Below are 15,494 nucleotides of genomic sequence, written 5' to 3'. Positions count from 1 at the left end.
AAACAAATACACAGAAACACTGAGAGAAGAAAAAGATGGGAAGGTGGTTATAAATCCTGGATATTGGTGAGGAAGGTTATTTTGATTCTTCCTGGGTGTATCTTGATATCTTTGTTAAAAGACTCAACTTTCCAGAGATAAAGGGAGATTAAAAGTGGTTTATATATTGGGGTAGTATTGATTTGGGAAAGATTACCTTGAAGCTTATATCCATATGTATATTAAAAAAATAGAAAAGAAAAAATGCAGGTATATGTATGAAAAAGTTCAATTTAAAAGGTTATTATGGAATATGTTTTATTAAGGCTCTAGTTGTAATGGTAAATAGGATAAAAAAATTAAAAGAACAAGAAGAAAATGAATTAAGAATAAAAGTTGTATCTATGAAATATACAGGTTTTAGGGCAATACTGGGAGTGTAATATATTTTTCCCCTGATGCTGGGATTTTACAGTTTTATGGGGATCCTGTGGTGGTTGTCCTCTCATTCTTTTGGCTTGTCTTCTGGGGGAGGGATCTGCTATGTTGTTTTAGAGTCAGTTTTTCTTGGGTTGAGTCCTCCTGTCCCCTATAAAGTGGCTGAGCTCTGTGGAAACTGTTTTTTTTTTTTTAAGATTTTTTTTTTAAGATTTATTTATTTATTTATTTATTTGACAGACAGAGATCACAAGTAGGCAGAGAAGCAGGCAGAGAGAGAGAGAGGAGGAAGCAGGCTCCCTGCTCAGCAGAGAGCCCGATGCGGGGCTCGATTCTAGGACCCTGGGACCATGACCTGAGCCAAAGGCAGAGGCTTTAACCCACTGAGCCACCCAGGCACCCCTGTGGAAACTGGTTTTTCAGGCTTTTGTTCTTCAGCGGCTTTTTGTGGCTTTTTGGAAGGTTAATGAACAGCAAACTGCACCCAGACCTCCGTTTCAGAGAGAAGCCTCAGTCTGCTCCCCTCTGGGTGGTCCAGAACACACCAACTCCTGCTCTGCAAACTGTGCTGAGCTGTGCAACCTCCCACAGACAAAGCATGTCCCCAGCCACCACCTCAGGGGTTGCCCAAAGTACCTTCTTTTCTCTGCCACCCCTGTGCCACTAAAACCATGAGCGATATTGGTCCAGGGAGCCTGCTTCTGGTGGCTGCCTTTGCTGGGATTGCTGTTTGGGGTCCAGACCTCATGGTTGTGCAGGTTGCCACAGTAGGATCATGACCAGAGATTATGCTGAGTTCCTTCAGGCCCCAGCTGGGAGATTCTAGGCCCTGGGCTGGTCCTAGAGAGCACTGGTTAGTGCCTGCATGGAGCTTTCTCAGGTGCAGGCAGGGAGGGGATCAGAACCTGGTCATACTGTGTGCAGAGCACAAAAGTTCTAGGGAGCTCAGGCTGGCTCTCTCACCAGACTCCCTCATTAGGGAGTGGGAGTGCGCCCAGCTGAGCTGTGGTGCAAGCCACACAACCCAGGGGCTCTGCCACACTCTCTCTGGCAGTGGTGGTCCCCGGCGATGGCTGTCCTGGGTCCGTGGGCTTAGGCCCAGGCCCATGACCACCCAATCCCACCAGTTGCTCCTTGAGATCCTTTGCTCTTTTTGAGAGCTTTTAACCAGACTCCAAGTTAATGCTGGTCCCTAATCACAGGGCATTTTTGTATTGGGGTATTAGTTTCCAATGGGTCACTTCTGGTGGCTCCCTCCCCCTTCTATTTATCCTCCGCTACGAGTCCAAGAATTCCCACTCTGCTTTATCTCTCCACTGGCGTCTTCTGCCCCCATAGTGATCCAGAAGTGTATAATCCTACATCTCAGGCTGATTTTATGGGTGTTCAGAGTGTTCTGGTAGATAATGAGCTCATTTTAAGGGACTGGTTGAAACAGGATCTCCTACTTCTCTGCCATCTTGCCCCTCCCCAGCATTATTCTTGACCCCTTTTTTCTTTGAACTCTGGGTTTTCTGATATAACCCCTATGGTCCCATTTTGTTACTTACTAGGCTCTATATTTCTCACCAGGTTAGTGTAGTAGTTAGGAGTATAGACCCTGGAGCTGAACTGTCTGAGTACAAATCCTAACTTCTTGCTCCATGGATTTGAATTTTCCTCCCCTCTCCTTCTTCCCCTCCTCCCCCTTCCTCCCTCCCTCCTTCCTCCTTCTTTTCCTTCCTCCCTCCCTCCCTCCCTTTCTCTACCATTTCCTTCCTTTCCTTTCCTTTTCCATTTCTCTCCCTCCCTCTCTTTCTTTCTTTCCTCCTTCTTTTCCTTCTTTTTTTTATTGTTGGCATAAATTTTCCCTCTATGATCGTTGGTTTCCTCAGCTGTAAAATGCTGATGATAATTATATCTAAATTGTGCAGTTACTGAGATTAAATGAATTACATAATATTCTTCCTACCTGCTTGCATGAATGTGTTTGAGAATGGGACATTTTGCACATAAACAATGGCATCTTCTACTTTTATCTGGCCAACTTAAGATGACACCATCGTTTTTAAATTTGTTTCCCATTATTTACCTTTAATAGACATGTCCTCATGCTGCACTTTAATGATTTTTTCCTTTCTTAATATCTTACTTCTTAAATTTAGCATCCTTTTTGGTGTTATTTAAAATGCCTCTATTTATTTTTTAAGTAATCTCTTTGCCCAATGTGGGGCTCAAACTCATGACCTTGAGATCAAGAGTTGTATGTGCTATTGACTGAGCCAATGAGGTACCCCATAAGATGCCTTTAAATTTAACTACAAAAATTGTCCTCATGTACAGAAACTTCACATTAGATTTTAATTGATGAATTCTGAGAACAATAATGACTCATTTTAAGTTATAATGAAATTGTTCATATTATTCTATTTCAATTGCATTTTCTAGATATGGTACCATTATTATGTTCAATCACACTGAATTTATTTCATTTTAGGATTATATTTGTTCCATATTTTGAATGCATACTTAGCCAACAGTAACCTTTAAGAGACACCTTTTATTACTAGATGCTGGTCTTGAGATTATACTACATTTGGAGTTTCTGATGGAGTCTCTTTCCTGTACCCTGCTATCATTTCCATGGAGAAAACATTTAGGTTCTTTAACCAAACTAGAATTTAATTGCACTGAATTCATTATTCTGTGTTTTAACTCATTCTGTTTGTACTCATTGGTGACTCACATGATTTAGATCGCATGGGACATCTACCATTGTTGTGATTACAGACCTGCCTCTTAGAACTCCCATCTGGGGAGTTTGAATTCTGAATTTGTCCTCCTGGGGGTGGCTGTACATTCTAACATTAGGAGAGAGCTGTTTGCTTTGTAGTTGTTCTCTGTAGGACAAAAATGAGACAACACATTGTCTTAATTAGTTTTCATGTGAGATATGCTAGATAATACTTGCATTTTGATACTTTACATCACATGCTTGGTAACTTCAATATTATTCTATTATAGCTTCCCAGTCATTGTTTCTCTTCCCTCACATTAAAATCTTTGATTTTTAAAAGATATTTATTTATTTGACAGGGAGAGAGAGATCACAAGTAGGCAGAGAGGCAGATAGAAAGAGAGGGGAAAGCAGGCTCCCTGCTCAGAGAGCCTGATGTGGGGCTTAATCCCAGGACCCTGGGATCGTGACCTGGCTGAAGGCAGAGAGGCTTAACTCACTGAGGCACCCAGGCATCCCTAAAATCTTTGATTAAGTCACAGGGTCTTTGGACAAAAGTATTCTTTCAATTAATGTAAGATATACCTAGTCTTTTAGCTGGAATATGTTATTTTTTTAAAGACCAAAGTCCAGGAAACCAAACTCTCTTCCTTTCATGCCACATATGTAGACTATTGTTCTCTTCTTACCATGTCTCTTTTTCCCTGTGGTCATGGTAATCAACTGACAGAAGTGATAAAACAACTACTTGTGCTTTGGAGTCTTCTGTCCTACTCTGAGTTTCAAAGTGTCTAGAGAGGCTTGCTGGTTTGCAGGATTTCCTTCTTCTCCACATCAGTAGGTGTGGGTAGACAGTGACCAGTGAGTCTGATGATGATGTGGCCAGGGTTTGGGAAGGTTGTGCCTGCATGAGTCCAGAGGCTGTCCTCCCAGAGTGCACAGCATGTTGGCTTTGGCCAACATGTGGTTGGTCTTGTTCTTATATCCTCCCTCTGGAAAGATAGCATACCTTTTGATTTTTCTCCAGTATTCTATTTTTTTGTTGTTGTTGTTGTTAGTTTCAGAGGTAGAATTTAGTGCTTCATCGGTTGCATATAACACCCAGTGCTCATTATGTCAAATGCCCTCCTTAATGTCCATCATCCATTTATTCCTCCCCACCTCCTCCAGCAACCTTCAGTTTGTTTCCTGGAGTTCGGTGTCTCTTATGGTTTGCCTCCTTCTCAATTTTCACCTTATTTTATTTTTCTTTTTTTTTTTAAAGATTTTATTTATTTATTTGACAGACAAAGATCACAAGTAGGCAGAGAGGCAGGCAGAGAGAGAGAGAAGGGGAAGCAGGCTCCCCACTGCGCAGAGAGCCCGATGCGGGGCTTGATCCCAGGACCTTGGGATCATGACCTGAGCTGAAGGCAGAGGCTTTAACCCACTGATCCACCCAGGTGCCCCTATTTTATTCTGCTTTCTCTTCACCTATGTTCATCTGTTTTGTTTTGTAAGTTCCACATATAAATGAAATCATATGATATTTGTCTTTCTCTGACTGACTTACTTTGATTAACGTAATACCCTCTGGTTCCATCCACATTGTTGCAAATGGCAGGATTCATTCTTTTTGATGGCTGAGTAAAATTCCATTGTGCATATATATGTGTGTGTGTGTATACATATATACCACAATCTTCTTTACTCATTCATCTCTTGAGGGGCAGCTGGACTCTTCCCATCTTTTGGCTATTGTGGACATTACTGCTATAAACATTGGAGTGCAGGCATCCCTTTGAATCATTATGTTTGTATCCTTTGGATAAATACCTAATAGTGCAGTTGCTGGATCATAGGGTAGCTCTATTTTTAGCTTTATGAGGAACCTCCATACTGTTTTCTGAGTGACTGCATTTCTCCAGTATTCTAGTTGAGACAGGCTTATGCTTACTGGGGGGAATAGCCAAATAATATGAAGTTCTTCTCTCCTGAATCATCCTAGTGTCTATGGACATTAGATGGTTTCTCTTACAGAGTCTGAAGTTCCTCCTTATAATGCAAGGTTTCCCCTTTCTTCACTATACAATATTTCTTCACTTGCATATTAGGTTGATCATGATTTCTATTCACTCTTCAGAATATTCTTTTCTAGCTTCTTCCGGTGTTTTTTTTTTTTCTTTTTTCTTTTTCCCTGCTTTTTAAAGAATACTCACTATTTTGGCCAGCTCTGGCTACATAACAAAATACCATGACTGGATAGCTTAAACAATAGAAGTTTATTTTCTCACTCTTCAGGTGGCTGCAAGTCCAAGATCAAGATGTCAGCATGGCTGGTTTCTGGTGAGAGACCTTTCTTCCTGGCTTATAGATAGATGACTGCCTTCTTGCTTGTCCCCATGAGGTGGGGAGAGAGAGACAGAGAAAGCAAGCTCTGGTGTCTTTTCTCATTGAGGCACCAATCTCATCATTAGGGCCCCACCCTCATGGCCTCATCCAACCCTAATTACCTTTAAATGGCCCTGTTTCCAAACAGTATCACATTGGTTGTTAGGGCATCAACATAGGAATTTTGGGGAGGCATAATTCAGTCCACAGCACTCATTTATCTCCCAAAAGAACATGAGAAAAACATTCCTCACTAGGGGGGAGAACAACTGAACTTGCTCTTGTGCCCATGCCTGAATGCACCTGTTATATTGTAGCCTTCTGCTCCTGGGATTGGGTTTGTGCCTCTCCTTTCTTCAGAGACAATGAACTCCTTGAAGGCAGAGAGTTTGCCTTCCTTGCAGATTATGCACAGTAACAGAGTAATCCCTAAATGTCTGATGTGGTGCCTGGGCTCATTGGCCTCATTCCACGGATCAGCATCAGCAACGTGCAGCTGGCGGATACTGTCATGTTCACCATTGGAGCTCTGTCTGAATGGCTGGCTGACCACCCTGTCATGATCAACAGTGTTCTGCCCCTTGTACTGCATGCCCTAGGCAATCCTGAGCTCTCTGTCTCTTCTGTGTCCACCCTCAAGAAGATCTGCCGAGAATGCAAGTATGACCTGCCACCCTATGCTGCTAACATCGTGGCTGTCTCCCAGGATGTGTTGATGAAACAGATCCACAAGACGAGCCAGTGCATGTGGCTGATGCAGGCACTGGGCTTCCTGCTGTCAGCCCTGCAGGTGGAGGAGATCCTTAAGAACCTGCACTCACTTATCTCGCCCTACATCCAGCAGCTGGAGAAGCTAGCAGAGGAGATACCTAATCCTTCCAACAAGCTGGCCATTGTCCACATCTTGGGCCTTCTCTCCAACCTCTTCACCACACTGGATGTCAGTCATCATGAGGACGATCATGAAGGCCCTGAGCTCCGGAAGCTGCCAGTGCCACAGGGACCCAACCCCGCGGTATGCGCTATCTTTGAGAAGTCTGTTAAGACCCTGCTGGATGACTTTGCCCCCATGGTGCCACAGCTGTGTGAGATGCTGGATTGGATGTACAGCACCATCCCCCAGGCCTCTGCTCTTGACCTCACTTGACAGCTGGTCCACATCTTTGCTCATGAACCTGCCCACTTTCCCCCAATCGAGGCCCTCTTCCTGCTCGTCACCTCTGTCACACTCACTCTCTTCCAGCAAGGGCCCAGGGATCATCCTGATATTGTTGATTCATTTATGCAACTCCTGGCACAGGCTCTGAAGTGGAAGCCAGATTTGTTCCTGTGTGAAAGATTGGATGTCAAGGCTGTGTTCCAGTGTGCTGTGCTGGCCCTCAAGTTCCCCGAGGCACCTACTCTCAAGGCCTCCTGTGGCTTCTTTACAGAGCTGCTGCCTCGGTGTGGGGAAGTAGAACCCGTGGGAAAAGTGGTTCAAGAGGATGGCCGTATGCTGCTCATAGCAGTGCTGGAGGCCATTGGGGGCCAGGCCTCCCGAAGCCTCATGGACTGCTTTGCCGACATCCTATTTGCTCTGAACAAACACTGCTTCAGCCTCCTGAGCATGTGGATCAAGGAGGCCCTGCAGCCACCCAGTTTTCCCTTTGCCAGCCTCAGCCCTGAACAGAAGGACACCTTCAGCCAGCAGATCCTTCGTGAGCGAGTGAACAGGAGGCGGGTGAAGGAGTTAGTGAAGGAATTCACACTGCTGTGCCGGGGGCTTCATGGCATAGATTATACAGCTGACTACTGAGGGGCGCCCCGTCCCACCCACGCCTCCTCACCCCTCCCTATCCCCAAAGAGTAAACCTGGATCTTCACTGCAAAAAAAAAATAATAATAAAATAAAATAAAATTAATTTTTAATTAGAATTAATTAATAATTAATTAGCCCAGAATTAATAAGAGATTAATAAGCGATTAATAAGAGAATATAATAATAAAAGAATAAAAGTATTTATATATAATTAAAGAATAAAAGAATAAATAAGTGGTCTCAGTCTTAAACATGCCCTCAATGGTTTTATCACCATGGTTTTGTCAGTGCCCATTTCCTTGGTTGAACTTTAGTTCTTTTGGCTTTTCTTATTGACATTTCCATGTTGCTGGCTATTTTCTTGCTTTTTTGTGACAGGCAACACAGGAAGTTGGGCCTTTTAAACTATTTAGCACAGTTCTTTCCCTAGCTGCTATGCTGGATTAGCAGTGACAGGTTATTAGCATTTTTAGTCTTCTTCTGTGTCAGTTATCATTAATTATACACTTTGATATATTTGGAATCTTCATAGTTGGTAAATTTTTGAGGTTAAAAAGATAAAAATCCTGGTCTCTGGATGAAGACCAGAGGAAATAAAATAGAAAGCAAAGTAATGAATTCTGTTAAAAATGAAAGGTCTGTGAATCCAGACACTGACTATGACCAAGTGTGAGCTATTTTATTTCCTTGAGTGTTGCAGAGGCATGAAGCATCTCTGATTTCTCCAGAGTCAATATGAAAAGTCAGTCAAGTAGCTGGAGTTCTATTTCTTTTATGGGAAATTAGGCCAGGCTAGAGAGCACATCAGAGCAGTTTTTGCATATTTTTGAGGTGACAATTGAAAGGGCATGTCTCTCATTAGTATTAGTCACGAACAGCTCAACAAGCCTAGAATATGACAGAAAAGGTAGGGCATTGGAGCAGATTTAATACTCTAGCATCACAGCACCTTGACAGGGAGGGCATAAAGGAAGCTGCAGAGGCATATCCCACCCTCTCTGTGGCTTGGCGCACTACATGTTTTGTTTGGCTTTTTTTTTTTTTCGGGAATCAATGTAACTGCTGAAATTTATTTTATTTTATTTTTTTACTGCTAACAATGGTCTCAACCAGACATCAAATAATAGCTTTTTTTTTTTTTTTTTTTTTTTTTTTAGTGATTCCATTGATTTTTTTCTTGGCTCTAAGAAAAATTGAGAGAGCAACCCCTTACATAATGTTTAATAAAATGTTAGCTATAACGAAGTCTAGTGACACATATGATTTTGTGAATAGACAGAACTGGTAAGCAGTTGTGGATGAAAGGAAAAGTAGAGAAGGCAGGTGAGAAGCATTAATGTGTCATGGGGAGTCAGTGTGTTTTACAAAAGAAAATAAAGCTTCAGGGATTTAAGTAAGTAGGCAAAGTGGAAGGTGGTTAAGAGGCCTCTTCATAAGTGGAATTTTAAAAATATTTATTTACCTTTAATGTATATAATACCCATATAATCTATATATATGTACAAATGTGGATTAAGTCACACAGACATTAGTGGACAACACTTTTCTCAAGAGTTTGGCTCTATTTTGTGTCACGACTTTGTCTGCCCTTCACTCAGCAGGCACGTCTTCTTGCCCTCAATGTCCTGCTGCTGTATTTAGCATTTTTGTCCAGATGTCTCAGCTGAGTTCCCAATCTTTTTGATTCTTCTAGGGCATGATTCGGAATCTTTCATCAAAGACAGCTCTTGCCAAGTTCATTTTTATGATCCTGTTTTGTGAAGCACACTTCATTTTTTCATACTTCAACAGATTTAAAACACGATAAAGATTTCTGAGGGCTGTGATAATCTATGGACTCATGCAGATCTGTCAAGGTATTGAGAGGAAGCAATTGCTTCTTTGGTGAGAACGATGACATCGACTGTACCTTAAAGTCTATGAACAGCATTCGAATGGCAACCCGACATTAATCAAACGATTTCAACTTTGTTCTTGGCTTTGTTTGTGGTCAGCCATCTTAAAAGTTAGGCATCTATAACAGAATTCAATAGTAACACTTTTAACAAATGGTGATGTTTGCCACTGAACCTGGCAGTCATGGCTACTGGCTGGATGACACCAACAATCAACACTTTGAACTTTATAGAGGACTCATAGCAATTGGTCTTCTGAGATGCAAAACAGGCAATGCTCAGAATTTTTGCAGGAAGAAACATGAGAAACCCAGAGGATATAATTTCAGAATTACCAGTTGGGTCTATACCATGTCAGGATGCTCAGATGAAAAGGAAAAAAGGCAGTTGTTCATCAGTGCACAGCATCAGATGCTCCTTCATGTTGCCTAATTTTTATTTCTGGTTCTGAGAAAAAATTCCCAAAGCAAAGCCACCAATTTATGCATTGCCGTTTACTTCCACACATTCCTGCATGCCTGTGGAAACATGAAATGTACTTCAGGGAGAGGGTAGGAAATTATCTGGGCAGTGAGCTAGATGGCTGAGTATATAAGGTAAATGAGATAAGAATAAAGTCTGGGAGGGACTCACATTCCAGTGAGGTAGATAAACATCTCCCCCAATACATGGAAAATATGTAAGGGAGATGGAGGAGAAACTCCTTGATTGAGGAAGGAAAGGAAGCATTCACAGAGGAGGTAACCTCTGAACTTTAAAGAGAATTAAACCATTGCCAGGCAGACACAGCCCAAGATGGTAGAGCATGCAGCGAAAATGCCCTCTTGGGGATGTATGAATAGGCCACTCCCTATGAAGTGGAAATAGCTTAAACCTTTGAAATCACTTTTTCTTCAGTTACTTTTGACCATTATAAGATAAATAATATACACAGAAAACTTGTTTTTAACCAAGCAACCTATTAAGAGCATTTTTATGAGAGACTCATAAGATCATACTTGCCATGAAGGCTTAGTGGGTATTCATGAGAGCTGTGAAGGGGTTCTAGGCAATGGAAAGCCATTATATATTTTATTGCAAGGCTCTGAAGTGTTCGTGTGTGTGTGTGTATGTGTATGTGTGTGTATGATTTGGAGAGAAAGCTAAGTGGCATTATGAAGGATACATTTGGGCAGGGATTGGGGGAGTCTAGAAGCTGAGCCATCCATGAAGAATCTCAAATAGTGTAGGTGAAGGAGTATGAACTACAGTACTGACAAAGGAAAGAGAGAATACAAGACTAAATTATTTCACAGGTGGAATTGACCAAATATTTATTCAGTTATTGACCATTTAATCATTCATTTAATATTTTTTAAACAGTCTTTTTAAAGCATTGTTCTTTGAGGAATAGAAAGATGATAAGTTTTAAGGCGCTTACATTCCAGTAGGTAAGTCAGAATCACATTATATTAATTAGGGTTCTCTACAGAACCCTATGAACAGAACTAATAGGATATATATGTCTGTGTGTATGTACATGTGTATATGCATGTGTGTATATACATATTTGTGTTTATGTGCATATGTGTATATGTATATGTATTTGTGTTTCTGGTCTATTTCTTTTGATGTATACATATATCTATCTATTTATTGATTGAGGGTGCTTTATGGAATTGGCTCACATAATTATGGGGACTGGCAGTTCTGAAATCTGCAGGGCAGATCAGCAGGCTGGAGAGTTGTGAGCACCTGATGCTGTACTCTTGAGTTGGCAGACCTCAGTCTTTTCTTTTAAGGCCTCAACTGATGGACAAAGCCCACTGACATTATGGCAGGTAATAATCTGCTTAACTCAAAGTCTACTGACTCAGATGTTAATATCAACTAAAAAATACCTTCACAATAACATCTAGACTTGTGTGTGACTTAAAATTGGGTACCATGGCTTAGCCAAGCTGACATGTAAAAGTAACCCACCACACATATAAATAGCTAAGAGAAACATGTGTGTGTACAAGAAATTGTATTTGAGTTGAGTTTTGAAGAGAGAGTTGAGGGAAGATATTTGAACTGAAAGAAACAGCATGAAAAAAAGGAGGGAAATGAGGAAAAGCAGAGTGACTGCAGAAAATTATCATTTCCTTAGATTGGCATGAATGACAAGGAAGAGAGTGATGGGAACTAAAAGTAAAAGAGGAATTCTTGTATTCTATGAAGACTGGTATAAGTAATTTGACTTCATTCTGCAGGCAGAGGGAGTCCACCTAGTTTGACTTCATTCTGCAGGCAGAGGGAGTCCACCTGAGTTTTTTGTTCAAAGGGTTGATTTTCTTTACACTACCATTGAGTTTCATCTGACAGCCATCTCAAATCAGGGCCAGCATGGAGTTATTTGGTTTCTGTGGGGCAATTGTTCTTCCTTCTTGTATAATAATGCAGAATTATTCCCTCCAAAGATAGCTGTGAACAAGACTAAAACCATAATTTAGAGATTCAAGATCATTCACGATCATTATTGTTAGAAAATGCTTGCAATTATTTTATAAAAAGATATTACCTGTTATAAGAAGAGGTCATAAATGAAAAAGAACCTATAGGTAAGATGTAATTCTTCAAAAATGACTAGATTTGGAAATAAATTCTATTATCCTGCCTGAGTTCTTTCTTTAAACCCTTGGTGAACTTGTTGATAAAAATTTATGTAACACTGGTTAAATGCGTGGCTGAAATGAGCAGATAGATCATTCTCCATTATTTACTCTTTTATATCAATGATCCTTTATTTAAAAAAAAATTTCACAGGTGTTCATTAACCAAACTGCGTTAACTCTAACCTGACTTTGGTTAACTCTAACCTGCTCAACTAACGTGTTTCTTGTATTGCTTATGCTGTAGGTGGGGCTTTCATCTTTTTGTGTTTATAATTTATTTTGTATATTTTCAGGACACTGAGTTGTGGTACATTCTCTATTATGCTGAATCATGGATTGACTTAAAGAAACAGAAGTTTGATTATGTTTTTCTAGGGCAAAATACTCACAGGCTTCAGAAAAGATTTGTATCCATGTTATTGGGGAGTTAATGGTAAAGGCTTTGCCCTTCCCAGCCCCTCACAGTTCTTTCTCTATGGGACCATCTTAGAAAGACGTTCCGTGTAGCTAACTTGCTGTTCTTTAAGAGGTGTTTCTTTTTTGTTTTGTTAGAGAGTAATGAGTAGCCTATACTAAACTAGTTTCTAAGAATCTATGGTAACCCAGTAGTCTGCCTGGGAGCATGGTGTTACAAGTGTGAACTCTGGAGTCAGACTGCCTGGGTTAGAACCTGGCTTTGTTACAGTTGTGTGCCCTTGGGTAAGCTACTTTACCATTCTATCTCACTTACTGCATCTTCAGAATGAGGGTAGTAATAACCTATGTAATGAGGTTGTTGTGAAGACTGGATGGCTTAATGACATGCAAAGTATTTTTTTAAAGATTTTATTCATTTATTTTAGAGGGGTCAGCAAAAGGAGAGGGAGAGAGAGAATCTCAAGTAGACCCCCCACTGAACATGGAGCCTGACACGAAGCTGGGCTCCATTTCACAACCCTGAGACCATGACCTGAGCTGAAATCAAGAGTCTGAGGTTGAACCAACTGAACCACCAAGGTGCCCCATGACGTGCAAAGAATTACAATAGTGCCTGACACATAGTACACACTCCATAAGGGTCAGCTGTCATCATTTTAGATGAAAACTAGTGAGAACACATTAGAGTTGTTCTGAAGAATCTAGTCCCATTAGCAAATGTTGAATGGCTGTCTTTGGCATATATGGAATTTCACTGCTCTAGAAAAACTACTATATCTAGACAAAGTTGTTGGTGGGTAAAGCTATAATTTCCTCTTTCTTAAGCCCTCTCTTCCTTTTAGATATCTAGTTATTGTCCAAGCCAGGAGGGATTCATGAAAGAAACAGTGGTTTTAAAATGATGGAGGGGACAGGATTTCACAGCTGTGAAGATATAACCTGTTCACTGACTTATAGAATGGTAGGAAGAGGTATGAATAGTTAAAATTTTTCCCAGGCTATGATGGAGCTTATGTTTTTTGTTTCTGTATATGTAAATATCCCTAACAGCATATTGATCCTTAAAAGGTGATTTAATGATATTTGATCATTGATAAGTAAAATCAGTCTTGCAAATAGCTTCTGACTTGTATGACTAATATCAGGGATATTATACAGCATGGACTGTAAAAATTCTGTAAGTCTATGAATATAATCAGAACACTTGCATGATTATTTGCTTTGCTTTCATACTGATACACTAGAAAATCACAAATGCTTTGATAGCCAGCATAGGCAGCAGTTATGTTTTGTGGGAAAAATTCAAGTTTTAAAAGTTACTAATAAAAATTTAATTCTGAGTCAGCATAACTACTTCCATGTCTCATAGAGCTAGAAAAGCAAAGAGAAGAAAACAAATTTGTAGCTCTTATCCCTTAGAGCCAGAACAGATACAGAAAAACAAAGAATATTCTATTTAATTGGTTTCTTTTTATATACCCTTTTGGTATTTCACAAATCCCATTTTATTTTTATTGACATCTTAGCTCCTCTGTTCATGTGCCCCACAGCTAGTGATTTTTTTTAAACATTCTCAATAACTCTGACTCTATTTCTTTTCCTCTTGTCCTTAAATAACTGCTGGATTCTATTCTCTTTCTACTTCTATCCCCCACAGATGATTCTTTAGTTTTCTATTCCGTTCAAAACTCCTTTGTCTGGATGACTCCAATTTTGTCCCAGGTAATCTTGGTGATTCCTTGAATGACATTTTCATAAACTTTTCAGCATGTAGTACTCTGTATGGTAAAAAAAATATTAAAATGTAAGGCCAGTTTTGACAGGAAGGATAAACATAAAGATTCTTCCCTGAGCAGTTATGCAGTGTATAAATTTGAGCAATGAGTCATGATGAGAATTCCAGAAGTTAACAGTAGGTAATAAAACCTCATGAGAAAGCACCTTGTTATTCTACAGGTCTGATAATAATGTGGGTCAAACCACCTCCCTCAAGAGGAGAGCAAAATCTCATGACTGAGTCTCTTTAGCGCAGCCCACGTACTTATGTATCATCATTTTTCAGCAGATAATTTGAGTGCCTACTTTTGGTGTAGCACACCAGTATTATGAATGGGTTCTTTTTTTTTTTTTTTTTGAATTTACAAAACCTGTTTTCACAACTCTGAGAATACCTTTTAGTTTTTCTTTGTATTAGTTTAAAATGTAAGATCTTCAAAACAAAGCAAAATAGGAGAACCCACTGCTATTCAAAAAACATTTATAAAACACCTACCATACGTCTAGCTCATGAGCAGTCGTGTTGGAAGACAGAATACGTAGTGTAAGTCAGTTCCACACTCCAGTCTGCGTCCTAGAGAAGGGGTGGTGGGGAAAGGAGATACACTTACATTTACTGAGTATTGGGCAAGATCCCTCACAAATCATTCTTATTTAATCTCAAAGCCAATATTGCAATGTAGCCATTACCTTTATTAGTAGGGAGTATTAGTATTCCCTTTATTTTACGGAGAGAAAACTGAGTGTCAGAGCAATGATGCAGCACCCCACGGTCACAAGGCCAGTATGAACAGCAGCAGGGATTTCCACTCAGCTCTGCCCTCCTTACAGTCTGAGCTCTGTCTCTGCACTATGGTGGCCAGTAATAGGCAAAAAGGAGAAACTACCATGCAAGTAAATGATTATCAGAACTCGCAGTAGTGTGCCTCCAAGGAGGAGGAATTGAAACTGATAATCTATCAGGTGAAACTGGTAATCTGTCAAATTGGAGATCAAAGTTTCTCTTCCTGTCCTTGAAACGATAGAACAGACCCAAAAACTTGGGGAAAAAATGTCTGTATTTGATTAAAGCAGAACTTTTCAGACTGTACTTGATTTCTATTCTTTCCATAGCCTGACTCTTTCTATGTGCTCCACCCATTATCAACAGCTCTTAAGGTGCAAGGAAGGACAAGTGGTTTTATGGAAATTCCTGCTGCAGTGCAGTTACTTCAGTATTTAGAGTTTTATGGAAAGATTCTTTCCCGTGGTCCTTTTCATAGGGTTGACTTATGGGAGAATGCCAATTATGAGATAGAAGCTAAGATAGAAAACGTGTCTGATAGCTCAATATAGAGTTAGTCATAGGATAATAGTGGTAATCTAAAACAAGCTTGGAGATACACATCTAATACATAAATGTTTGTCTACTCCAAATCTACTTGTCTTTCACTTTCTGTTTCTGTTACTAATCTGAGAAGACTGTGTGT

The 15,494-nt window shown here is 40.2% G+C and overlaps 1 pseudogene across 1 annotated transcript; it reads left to right on the top strand.

Annotated features, from left to right (window-relative positions):
• Positions 1-5,936: 5,936 nt before the first annotated feature.
• On the top strand, positions 5,937-7,374 carry LOC111153193 (annotated as a pseudogene). Its single transcript, XR_002640987.1, has one exon. The product of XR_002640987.1 is annotated as an importin-13 pseudogene (transcript).
• The last annotated feature ends 8,120 nt before the right edge of the window (positions 7,375-15,494 follow it).

Source organism: Enhydra lutris, unplaced genomic scaffold, assembly GCF_002288905.1.
Source record: "Enhydra lutris kenyoni isolate GAN:26980312 unplaced genomic scaffold, ASM228890v2 scaffoldscaffold3, whole genome shotgun sequence".
Classification (NCBI taxonomy): domain Eukaryota; kingdom Metazoa; phylum Chordata; class Mammalia; order Carnivora; family Mustelidae; genus Enhydra; species Enhydra lutris.
The sequence above is the reverse complement of the archived record's forward strand: the minus strand, read 5'-3'. Positions and strand labels throughout refer to the sequence as shown.